The sequence below is a fragment of the Fistularia commersonii genome, chromosome 5 (genome assembly GCF_037954325.1).
Source record: "Fistularia commersonii isolate RoL2024-O1a breed Wild chromosome 5, RoL_Fcom_v1.0, whole genome shotgun sequence".
Lineage (NCBI taxonomy): Eukaryota > Metazoa > Chordata > Actinopteri > Syngnathiformes > Fistulariidae > Fistularia > Fistularia commersonii.
In genome coordinates this window covers 20,722,257-20,735,262 of record NC_141288.1, presented here as the reverse complement: position 1 = coordinate 20,735,262, position 13,006 = coordinate 20,722,257, and the positions used below count along the sequence as shown (strand labels likewise).

Sequence of the window (13,006 nt, the reverse complement as noted above, 5' to 3'; positions counted from 1 at the left end):
AAACAACCACGGGCCCGTTATTCTGATCCGGGACCAGAGAGAGAAAGAAAGAGGCGAATAACTTTTCCGAACTCGTGGTTTCACGAGGGGATTCAACCGCGAGTAAAATCTGGAGGCGGAATCTCGTCAAGGACTTGAACTTCTTCCGTTGAACTCCCAGAGGCTTCTTCACTTCGAATGACCCAACGGAGGCTCCAGGGTTTTGGGCAGGTCCAGGTTCTGGTGGCTTGTTCCGTAAACGGAGGTATCGACGGCCAGAAACTAGCTCGGAGGGGGTCGCTACGCTAACCGGGTGTCGTTCATTGGGGACAAAAGAGCAACTTTGGAGAACCTCCTTAGACATACTTCAAGGTCAGCCCGATTGTTGACACCGCTGACTTCGAGCGAGGTTGACGCTTGCAGCGGTTCCACCTTATGCAATCAATATATTTTTATCTTGCGTACGGAGCTTTGGACGGGCGCCGAGGACACAGCCTGTGCAGTAATAGGCCAACAGGTGCTGCGCGGAGGCGCCGCACATACTGGGCATGTTAACACGACAGGTTTTGGCGTTAAGCTAACGCCAGCTGAAGTGTGTTTCTCTGTGCAGCCATTCTGTTTTCACAATTCCTAAAGGTCTTTGGTTGCCGCGAGACAAACCTGTGGGTTCTTTTCGCCCTCGTTCTCCAAGTTGTTTATAGTGTCCCGATTTAGAAACGGCATAAAGAAGTGCTCCATGCGACTGCAGTGACTTTTCGCAGCTCCTCGACCCTTTTCAGGACCAAGGCTGTTTCTTGGTGTATTCAAACAGAAGAGGAACCAGACACCACGGACCTTCAGCTCCCTCTTAGCTCCTCCTCCGAGCCAGGGTCTTCTTACAGTTCAGTAGTAACTCATGGACGATTGGTGGAAGTCATAAGCCACGGCCATTATTGGATACCTTTTCCAGGGCGCCATTTTTAAAAACAAACGTGGTCACCGGTGTTTGTCTTGTGAGAAAACGGACAGAAGCAGCGAGACATGGAGCGACCAAGAGGTCCAAGCAGAGCAGAGGAGTGTCCAGGACTTGCAGAGGAGCATTTATAGTTTGTCCAAAATAAGCCAACCGTTAGCTAACGGCTAACGTCGAAGCCGCGCAGGGAGAAGATTAAAAACCCTCCGACCATCTGACTGTCCCCGGTTGTCCTCCCCTGCAATTTAAAGCTCTGAAAAACATCGACTGTGACTCCAACCCTGGACTACAAAACCCCTCGCTTCAACTCCAGCTGTAATAAAAAGTCTCAGCAGCTGCACATCCTTGATATCTTAACATGGAAATACACGTGAATTTGAATCGATATCAACTCGCGGCGCGGCCCGGGGCCTTTCGCCACGCCGATACTTTATCCAACCACGATTGGTCTCCTGCAGAGACAATAACGCGCAGGATGTTATTCGCGCCGCTGGATTTGGTTTCGCCGTCCTCGGTTCATCAACACACGAATGTATATAAAACGTAGCACAACAGCGGGTGTTCAGCTCGCATTTTGACGGCCGGCGGAGTGACAGCTTTAATTACACTCTGCCGGTCCACACTGTTTGCAACAAGGAGTCTAATAAACTGGACTGTCAATCCCAAACTCATTAGGGCCGAGACGCCGCATCTCTGATTACAATTAATCAATGAGGCGACGCCACAAACAGGACGCCATGATGGATTCCCCCTGTCAGCTGATGAACTTAGGTGAGTTTGATATGAAGAGGACCTCGTCACGGATAATGAGAACATTCTATTAAGCGGCTTCTGAAGTGCTCGCGAGCAAAGCGTAGCATGTAGCACGGTTAGCACGGATGCACGCTAAGACGTCCGATGGCCACCTTCTCATTCAGACGCCGTGTTGGAGAAGCTCTCATGTTCTATGAAGCTCTGCGGACCTTCGTCTTCTCATTCACACGTCTGGTGTGTTTACATTATTTGCACAAGTGTTTACACTTTTTTTTACACTTTTTCTGATTTCTTTAAAAGCTACTGAGTTCTTCTTCTTCTTCTCTGGGCTTTTCCCTTCAGGGTCTTCGCCACAGCGAAGTCACCTTCTCCATCTCTGGATCCTCTTCTCTCACGCCAGCTAACTTCATATCCTCTCTCACGACATCCATCCATCTTCCCCTTGGTCTTCTAATTCCAGCATCCGTCGACCAATATATTGACTCTCCCTCTTTTGTCCATGGTCCAACCATCTCAGACCTTCTCTCCTGAACATCTACCATGTTCCGTCCGTCTGATGGACTCATTCCCGATCCTCTCCATCCTGGTCACTTCCAAAGAGAACCTCGGCATCTTCATCTCTGCGACCTGCAGCTCTGCCTCCTGTCTTTAGGTCATTGTCAGCATTTGTAGACCATCTCACCAGCGTCCCCTCCACCTTTCCTTTCATTCTGGCTGATGTTCTTCTATCTGACACTTTTCTCCACCCATTCCAACCTGCTTGAACCCATTTCTTCACCTCTTCTTCACACTCTCCTACGCTCTGGGCCGTTGACCCAAAGTACTTGAAATCCTCCACCTTCTTGATCTCCACTCCCTGTATCCTCAGCGTTCCTCACGGGTTCCTCTCATTCACACACATATATTCTGTCTTGAAGCAACGCACCTTCATTCCTCTCCTTTCCAGAGCATACCTCCACCCTCTTGATGTTCCTCAACCTGTTCCCTGCTCTCAATACAGATCAACTTATAATATTTCTCAGAACCTCCACTGCGCTGTCCACTATTAGCTGTGTGTACTAATTTCCCAACTGTGGGACAAGGCAGGCGAACCTCCTGCATGTATTTGGAGGAACCCCACGTAGATATGGGGAGAACATGGAGGCTCCACCCAGGAAGGCCTCCCTGCGAAGAGGAATCGCTGATTTTTTTTTTTAAATCTCGGATCAGCTTTCTTCACACAAACAAACCGTAGCGACAAAAAGCACATTTAATTTAAAAAAAGTTCTTATGGTCTTACCGTTACTTGTAAATGAAGTCGACGGCCGCTCCTTCTCAACAAAAGCCTCGATAACTCGATGACAGAAGTTGTCCTTGTCGTCCTTCAGCTTTAGAAGTCTTTTTGTCTCAATGGAGATTAGAAGTCGCAAGAAGAATCCCTGGAATCAGGAGCGCCCCCTCCCATGAGGCAGGAGAACTGTGTGCCTCACTTAGTGGCTCTTGGTAGGAGTTTTCTGATCCCTCAACACAGGAAACTAGTAACACACATACAGTTGTTGACAAATTGGAAATGCAGTTCATCCAGCAAAAGCGTTCATACATTTTAGTAGAGACAGCAATCCGGTGTCAGTGCAGAGCATGCTAGCAGTAAGCTGTCATTGTGAAATCTACATTGAGGCTCAGCTGTCGGCAGCCTCACCACACATCTCTTCTCGGTATCTGAACAGTAAATGTGAAAATCCAGCTATTTTGAATCTGAAACTGGTGAAGTTAAATGATAAATCCCTTTAAAGTAAAAATCACTGACAAATATAAACATTTCATTCTTTTTTTCACATCACATTTTTTTCTATCCGAGATTGGCAAGTGAGGCACTGCAGTGTTCTGCCTCCCCTGACTGCACGGCACTGTTGTTACCACCCACTTGAGGGATTATGGGTTATAGAGCACCGGGCTTCAGAACGGGGCGCCGTAATGAATGCAGAGTGGAGTCCTGTGAATTTTGATGCCGCCTTATTTTTTCACCTGTCATTGTCAATCATTGCTTTCAACGCTTCCCTCATTTCCCCCATTAGCTTCTTCCTGCACCGCGATCCATTATTCATACTCCCGCAGAAGTACAACATGTTCTCTTTGTGCTTACACTTACTCTGACAGATTGATGAACAATTTCAATTAAACCGTTTGTTTATTTCTTTTAAACTGCAGACTCTGACATTTTTCTAGCGGACATTGAAGGTTTTTTTTAGCAAAAACCCTGGCACTCGCACCGCCACATTTGCTATCGCGCGCCGCCTGCTTCGGGATTTCAAGTCGGCGCTAGTTAAACATCGCCGGCACGAGTTCGACCGCCGCCTCGGCCGGCCGGCGTCTTCCTCGCCGTCCCCCTGCCACGTCAGCTTGCTCTCTGAATTATGTGAGCGCGCTGAACAGCCCGAGCTCCCCTTGAAAATGAACGCCGTGGCTTAATGTGATTGGGTTTCTATCGATGCCGCGCCATCCTGAGGTGTCGCTTCCCGGGCCATATTTTAGCCATCTCTGTTGCATTTTGAAACGTTATCAGCGGCGAACAGGCCTGGTCGGCGCTGCTGCGAGGGCCAGAGAGCGATGCTATCAGAGGGCGCGTTAACTGCTGCGTTAGGCTTTAATGAAAAATAGATTAGGACATTAGAATGCAAAACACATAGCATAGCCATGCTAAGGGGAAGGCCCGCAATAGGGCCTGATAAGGTTGTCTTTCTTTTTTTTTTTTTTTTTTCTTTCTGCTGATCTCACGCAAACATGGCCGGTCTCCTGAGGGCTGTGTTCGGTTTTTTACAACGCCATTCATCACGGGGACCAGTTTTGATTGCCGCCCGGTTGTCGCATGTTGTTAGCCGCTCGTGAGCTAGCGCTAGCGCCCGCACCCGCGGAGGATGCACATAAACGCATTAACCTTCCGTCCTTTGAGAGGAAGAGATGCGTCCTGACCTTTGGACGCGCGGCTAAGAGATAAACGCAACGGAGTCAAGTGTTCTTTTCGCTCCTTAATTTAATCCAGTCGAGTCACGGCAACGTCCAGTATTTTGGGGAGCTATTGTAGGAACTCGCGCGCACAACCGGGAAACATCAGGCGACCGCCGTCACCGGGCTCAGGGTGATAAACCGGCGTAATGTCATAGAAAACCTCCAGGTGAGCTTGAGTTCCCCTTCAGGGAAGCAGAGCCGGCGGCCGCCGGCCTGAGGAATCACATGCATTTTGGGTGATGATATTACCTGAAGGTCCCTGGTATGGAGTCTCCACGTTCTCCTCGCGTCTCCATGGGGTTCCACCGAGCTTCTCGTTCCTATCAAACTACAAACAACATGGCGGGAAGACAGTGATGGTGTGTGTTGTTTTGTTATTACAAGGTAAAAAGGTGTTGTCCTGCCGCGTGGTGCTCCTCGGGGTTCACCTCCAACACAAGCAGGAGGTTCAGATGTTTGCACGTTTGCACGGCGAGTGACTGGCGTCCGGTCCAGGGCGAAGCCCTCGCCTCGCCGTTTGGCTCACGAATGAAAGAAATTAACAAGTGTTATTTGAGGAAAAAGTGCTAAATCTAATTTCCATCAATTCCAATCGAGGAAGCTTCTGTGGGGGTTTTAAAAGCGGCGTCGGCGTTTCGCAGCCGTCGCCCGCTTTCTCCTGATCACTGTTGCAAATTGGACAAAGATTGGTCTTTCCACTCGAGGTCTGCCATCAAAGTTGGTCTTATCATCCGCCGGGGTTTTCGCTTCCAAACAACGCTATCAATATTACTTCAGAGGCACTTCAAAACCTTTTCCTTACGCCGTTTATTTTCCATAATTTTCTTCCGCGCGGCAATAAAGGCCAAACTAAATCAAACCCCCCGCCGGAGTTATTCCGTCCGGACGAACCCCGACGGGTGTGTTTCAGCTCAAAGGTCGGCGCGCACCTTCGCCGGGTCGGCCGGCTTCGACCGCCAGCTCGCCGCGCTCCATAAACACCACGCATTCGAGCGGCGAGTGATGACACACATCAAACGCTGTCCATCAGCGGCTAACCATCTTGACAGAGCATTAGCCGGCATTACATCCGGCCTGTCGAGGGGGAAAATAGAGCCGGGGATCCGGCGGGGAGACGGAGTCCGACGGAGTGTGCGTAAAGAGGACATGATATACGAGACGGTGTGGACTGTTGCACCTTTCATCATCTCCTCTATAAAGTCCACCCAGTCATGAAATGAGGATGTTAAAATCAGCCCCGCAAACACAACCATCAAAAATGTGCGGCGGCGGCGGCGGCTTCGGGGAAAAACCAACATCTCTGCATGCATGGCTGCCGTCCTGATGGGCCGGCGGGTCAAACAATGTCTGCGCATTTAAGAATTAAAAATGAAGACGGGAAAAGGTTGTCATAACAGAAGTGTGTAACTCAATTACGACGTGGTAGCGACGCCGGCGGGGAGACGACTCGCTGTGGCTGGAGCTCAGGGATTCTCCTTTGTCGGACAGAACGCAACAACAGCAATAATAATATTATAATAATAATTGAATTATTAATAATAGTGGCAGCAGAAGTATGGTTTTGAATGCTAATAAAGATCTATCGTCAATGAACAGCAAATAAAAATAATGATAACAATTATTATTATTATCACCATAAAATGTTGTGGCTGCTACATTATTAGCTTTAGCTGTATTTGCAGAATTATTGCCGTGCTAATATTATTGTTGCTGTTGTTGTTGCTACTTTTAGCAGTTTTAATATGATTAGTAGTATTATTACTATAATTTTTATTGTTTTGTTATCATTATTATTAGTAGTAGTAGTAGTAGTAGTAGTAGGCGATTTATTAGTTGTAGTGTTATCAGTTTCACTTTCATTATTATTATTATTATTATTATCATTGTTATTATTATTATTATTATTATTATTAGTAGTAGTAGTAGTAGTTGTTGTAAAAGTAGTAGTCGAATTATTAGTTTTAGTATTATCAATTTCCCATTCATTATTATTATCATTATTTTTGTTATTATTACTATTATTATTACTACTTCTATGATGATGTTTTGGATGCTTTTGGAGACTGATTATCAATAAACAGCCAATATTAGTAATATTGTTATTTTTACTACTATCATTATAGCTGTTGTTGTTGTTGTTTTTTTTGTGATTGCTATCATTTGAACTCTGGTCAGACTGCGAGCACCTTTCCTCCAGGGATTAATCATGCACCACTTCGGTCTCATAACTTTTTCACAATTCCTTTTTTTTTTTTTCTTTTTTGCATCCTTAAAATCAAGAGGGTGTTTCATTTGCGCCGTGCCTCCGGCGCGCGGGTTCCCCAAACATCATTAATAACCCAAAGGAATGAATATGACATTTACATTCCAACGTGATTCATCTCCACTGTTTAGTAGTGAGATTAAACAGAAGGACTCGTAACAAAAGGTCAGCCTGTGTGTGTGTGTGTGTGTGTGTGTGTGTGTGTGTGAGCGTGCATGCATGCGTGCAGCGGGTAGGTGGGATTTATGGAGACAGTAAAGCCACGGATGCTTGTCGATGCCTCGGCTGCAACTCCTCATGCACGCAGCACACACACGACTCCTCTACCTCCCTGAGTTTACTGCAATGCGCCAGCAGTGTTTAGCAGCGGGAGACAAAAGGGAAGACAAAGAGGAACACGGGCGAAGAGAACGAATAAGAAAAACCCAACGCCGGCCCCTCTATTGATCATCCCGATACATTTTTTAATACGGCCTCATCGATAGAGCCGGTGGTCTGACAAATGCATTTTTCAAACACTTGGCAGTCGATAGTCATTTGGTTTGTATCTTTGTCCCCCGAGTAAAGGCTCTCGATCAATCGGGGTGATGAAAATTCAAATAAATAACGGGGGGGGGTCGTCGCCGAGCGCATCCCGATCCGGCGGAGCGCAGAATAAAAAAAGAAATGTGTATATACGGTGCGTATAGTGTTATGCTTGTGGGGGCGGAGGCGCCGTTTAAAAGGTTAAAAACGTCAGATTGAAACAAAACTATTACCGAGACAAATCTTCGGGCCGTGCTAAAAGCATCGCTTTCGGAGGGAGCCGGAACGTGCAAAGCTCTGGGATTTCCATCCACGCAGGTTTCATCCATCTACTGGACCTGCTCGGCCATTCTGGCATGTTTTGTCGTGCGTTTCGGGGCGACGGCTTCACCGTGACCCCACTTTCACGGCCGGGCGTCGCCGTCCTCGGTGGTAAACGGCGCATTTTGAAGCATGTTAGAAGAAAGGAGGTGTCAAAGAACTTGGAGATGGAACAAGGATGGCATTTGGAAGCTCTGGTTTGGTCATTTTGGCACCAAAATCTGAAGTTCCCCGTCCATCTAAAGGTGAAAGCTAACGTCTCCACCAGAAGGTCCGGATTGGACCTCCGGAGCAGGCGGGAACATCTCGCCCGACCGTGTCCGAGGCTCGGAGTCATTCTGCCCCCCCGACCCGCCGCAGAAGATCCCGTTGGCCAAACCGCTGCCATTTACTCTCCTAACTGCAGGACGATTAGAGCCCATGGAGACCTAATTACGGCCAGAACCCAGATTTCAGCTTCTTCTGGTGGAGCAGCAGAGCAGGTCCCTTGGGCCAAAGCTCCTCGCAAGTTAATTATGGCATTATTTCATTATTCCAGACTGACAGAGGGGGCTTTAACTCCGCTTGACCTCCAGGACCCTCGGAGCAAGAAGAGGAGATCCCCAATAAAGCCGCCCGTCCCCGAATGACTCGGCGACTCCCGTAAACGCCTTTGCACATCCTTCGCCGACAAACAGCCGGGAAGCGGATGAATAATCGGTCCGAATTAAAAGGGTCGCCGTCCGGCCCGATAATCTTCCCTCCTCCCTCCCGCCTAATAGATTTGGTTACTTGCGGGCGACGGGAGGGGATTTCACAGATGCTGAACGTGAATAAGAATGAAGGTGAGGTGAAGGAGCTCCTCTAAGTCTCAGAAGTGCCGGCCCTGCAGGATCGGAGGATCGGCTTGGAGTTTAACTTCCTTTGCGATTCCACAGATTAAACGTTGCCTAATGGACGTCTTCGAAGGCGAACGCGGCGATGCGCATCCTGGCGCTCAGACGTCCATTACGATCCGCCGCACTGCAAAGACTCCACTGCAGAGTGATGTCACTCAAGGGCTATAATGGACCTCTAATGAACTCTGACTGCATTCCCGGTGCATTTACACCGCATTATCTCTCCCTGACCTTCGACCTCCCGGAGGAGCTCGGCAGTGAGCGCTCCTGTCGGACGATCATTTAGTCATTAAGTATGCGTCGAGACAGCCTATATGGCGGTTGGTCGTACCGGGGGGATAATATCCTATACGCGCCGCCAACACCACACTTGCCTAATGGACTCCGGCTCCGATGTAAGAATTGAGGAGTTTTTTTTTTTTTCCCCTGACAAAGAAGCCGTCTTTGTCCAAACAGAGGAACCATCTGTGAGCAGAGGAGGAGGTCTTCACATCCCACTACGATGCTCTTTTGGTCTCCGATGAACGACACCCCCGTTAGCATAACAACCCCCCTCACACCCAGTCTCTGCAGATCAACTCTTCCACCTACATAACCTAGACCCGCCCAAAACCCTGGCAGTTACATTGGGAAGCTCCACACAGGTCATTGGAAGTGAAGAAGCCTCTAGAATGAGACGTCTTCACGTGAAGATATTAAAGTCCAGTTGCCACGGCAAGAGGAGTTTGACAAGAATCCACCGTGACCCGGATGACCGCGAGCCTCCGCGGAAACAGGTCTGATGGGGTTGTTATGCTGATGGAGGTGTTGTTCGGTCGGACAAAAGAGCAACTTTTGTGGATTATCTGGACCGCTCCAGAGGTGGAGGTATGCTCTGGAAAGGAGAGGAATGAAAGTTAGTGGCAGCAAGACAGGATATATGTGTGTGAATGAGAGGAACACGAGTGGAACGGTGAGGCTACAGGGAGTGGAGATCAAGAAGGTGGAGGATTTCAGGTACTTAGGGTCAACCGTCCAGAGCGTAGGAGAGTGCGGAGAAGAGGTGAAGAGACGGTCCAAGCGGGTTGGAATGGGTGGAGAAAAGTGTCAGGGGTACCAAGAGATAGAAGACTTTCAGCCAGAATGAAAGGAAAGGTGTACAAGACAGTGGTGAGACCAGCGATGACGTTTGGACTAGAAACTGTTCCAATGACCAAAAGACAGCAGGCAGAACTAGAGGTTGCAGAGATGAAGATGTTGAGGTTCTCTTTGGGAGTGACCAGGATGGAGAGGATCAGGAATGAGTCTATCAGAGGAACAGCACATGTTAGATGTTTTGGAGAGAAGGTCAGAGAAGCCAGACGGAGATGGTTGGGTCATGGACAGAGGAGGGATAGAGAATATATTGGTAGACGGATGCTGGAATTGGAGCTGCCAGGCAAGAGGTCTGGAGGAAGACCAAAGAGAAGATTTATGGATGTCGTGAGAGAAGATATGAAGGTAGTTGGTGAGAGAGGAGGATCCAGAGAATAGGGTGAGATGGAGAAAGTTGATTTGCTGTGGCGACACCTGAAGGGAAAAGCCGAAAGAAGAAGAAGAAGAAGAAGATCTGGACTGGAATGTGAAAAGGTAAAGCCAGACAAAGGAGCGAAACCTGTTCCATCCCACGGCCTGAGGCTCAGGTGGTTCTTGTGGTGGATCTTCCCTGGTTGTTTGGAGGGTGCTAAAGGTAGCGGTCGGTGCCTGCCAGCCGTCTTGGTATCGATCCCAGTAGGGCGTTAAAGGTTTGTGAAAGTTTGGCTGGTAACTCGCACCCGAGCCTCGGTCCATGAGACCCGAGAGACGTTCAGCTTTACCTTTTCATATTCCGATGCACAAAAGTTGCTCCTTTGTGCCCAATGAACGACACCTGGTTAGCATAGCAACCCCCTTAGAACTAGCTTTTGACCATCAACTCTTTCATTTACACAACAAGCCAACATAACCTGGACCAGCTTCTACTGGGAAACTCCCCACAGGCCATTAAAGTCCCTCTGGGATGAAGGCCGAAATATCTCGACGGAAAGAAATTCAAATCCGGTTGTCACGACACAAAGAACCGTCCAAAATCAAAATGCGCGTTGTTGTTGCGTCGGAGCCGGGCTGAAAGGAAAAAGGACGGACGGGGAAAGAGTGACAAAGTTCATCCGATTGCCCGATGATGGAATTTTAGTGTCTCCTTAATTATAAAGCAGCGTCTAAGTGTTATTGATCTTGGAGGAGGCGTCTCAGCGCAACTCCATGCATTATTCAGGCCTCCCGACAGGCTGCCTTGCCGGGACTTGTCGAGTCCACAAGCCGAGCCTGGGAGGAGCCGCAGCCCGCCACTCAACGCCACATTTATTCTCCGTGTTGAGGGGTTGATATCGGCCCTCGGGAGGCTTCGCGGCCGCTCGAGACCACAGAGACGCCCCGAAACCCCCCGGACCGGAGTACCCGGATCGGTGCTTCCCATCGACCTTTCGCTCCACTAAGGGGTTAATCCATAATGAACTCACCGGCAGCGCCGTCTCCTTCCGTTCCAGACGAGTCAATTATAGATGGATTCCATGTAGACGCCGTCCGAGGAGAGGAAACTCATTGTGAAGCTACAAAGAGAGAGGAGGAGGAGGGCCAGGTAGCAGAGCCAAAGGAAGAGTCCTTACTCGTCTACGGTAGTGGGGTTTGCTTCGGCTGTATTATACCTACAGCCGCAGTTAGCTCATCTTCGGTTGCTCTTTAGCGTAGCCTAGCATTTATCGTCCTCCAAGTGCCGAGAGACGCATGTTGCAATCTGGATATTATCCGGGCGAGGATAATATTACTGAGCTCTGCGTTTCGGACCGGGATGAGAAGGAAACGAGATTACTCTTCGGAAAAAAGGGCGACCGTGAAAGCAGTGCGACGAAGACCGAACCCTCGTCGAACACGATTGGGCCGGGGGAAATTAACACGGAATTGATTGACGTGGAAAATGAATAAAGAGCGTGTCAGTCTAACTTTAGCGAGACGATACCTGACAGCTAATCATGGCGCCGGAACGCAGCTAAGTTGGCGTCGCTGCGCGCTTTCCTCCGGAGGACGCCCAATCGCGAGGCGCTCGCAGACGCATCACGGAAGTTAAGGAGGGATTAGTCTCATATAATGTATCTTTGTTTTCGCCGGCCGCAATTATCTGGGAGATCAATTGGTGTTATCAATACCTTACAGCAATTAACATTTAATATCCTTCCACAGCCACTTAGTCTATTAATGGCTGATTGATTATGCGCGGCCCGGGAGCCCCACGGCCGGGAACGCCGCGGATCCGACCCGTCTGTCGGTCAAAATCAAAGTGCGCCGCTCCGCCAGGAACCCCCTGACTCCAACTGATACTTTATCGATACGAGGTCACCCTTTCCCCCCCCCCCCCCCCCCCGGCCGGCGGGAAGAAAAGAAATCCGAAGTTTCTTTCCTTTTCTTCCGTCGTCGCCGTTGCTTCTTCATCGCTCTTCATTTCGCTTCCCGCTTGACTTTTTTAACGCGGTGTATTTTACTTGTATTTCACTCTTACATCTGCCACCTTTTCCAACACCCCCCCCCCCCCCTTCCGCCCCGGCGGTTCCTAATCTAATCAAGCGGTGATGTATTTTCAGACCAAGAAGGCGCTGCTTTCCATTTCAATCAAATTCGAGCCTTTCAGAAGAGCCCATAATGCAATCGTTCCGTTCGAAATCCAGGCCCAATTTAAGCCCTATAGACTCCAGATGACTGATAAACTCTCCACTCCAATGCACATCACTCTCCTTCTTCCAGCTCCGCCGCGCCGCGTCCTCGGAAATACTTTTCTTTCGCGAAAAATGCCGAAGTTAAGAATCCCGAGAGGCGAGGGTTACCTTTTGAGATGTTCCCGGAAGGGACGACGATTCACGGCCTCGCCGACGTGACCCGGAAACAGGTTTGGAGGGGAGGCGGAAGGGGGGGGGGCGGACATGGATCGGGGAAGGTTTCGCTTAATAAACACTTTGTTTTCTGCTGACGATTAGAGGACCGGAGCGAGGGATCCATCGGCGGATCGATAAACTGATTTGTTCCGGGCTCTCCGTGATCATCAGACCCGCGCTTTTCCCCGGAGGAGAGGATACAAGTGCTGAAGGGGAAAAAAAAAAAAAAGAAAGAAGAAGGGGGGGGTTGGATAGCAGGGAAACTGCAGGTAGGTTGAAGATTCGGGGAGAAGACAGTGCGACGAGGGGGAGTAATGGATGGAGGGAATGGTGATTCTGCGAGAGGAAGCGGTGGTGGAGGACGGAGGTGATTGACAGCTGGAATGGCGGGAGGGTCGGAGAAAATCCCTCCGGTCCCTGCCGGATCGCC

The 13,006-nt window shown here is 49.3% G+C and overlaps 1 long non-coding RNA gene across 1 annotated transcript; it reads right to left on the bottom strand.

The window, feature by feature from the left end:
- Positions 1–4,928: 4,928 nt before the first annotated feature.
- Positions 4,929–12,568, bottom strand: LOC147234337 (uncharacterized). The gene is made up of 3 exons (XR_015106201.1): positions 12,529–12,568; positions 11,173–11,262; positions 4,929–4,997 (listed from the first exon to the last, which is right to left on the bottom strand). It is a non-coding gene; the product is annotated as an uncharacterized LOC147234337 (long non-coding RNA).
- Positions 12,569–13,006: the final 438 nt, after the last annotated feature.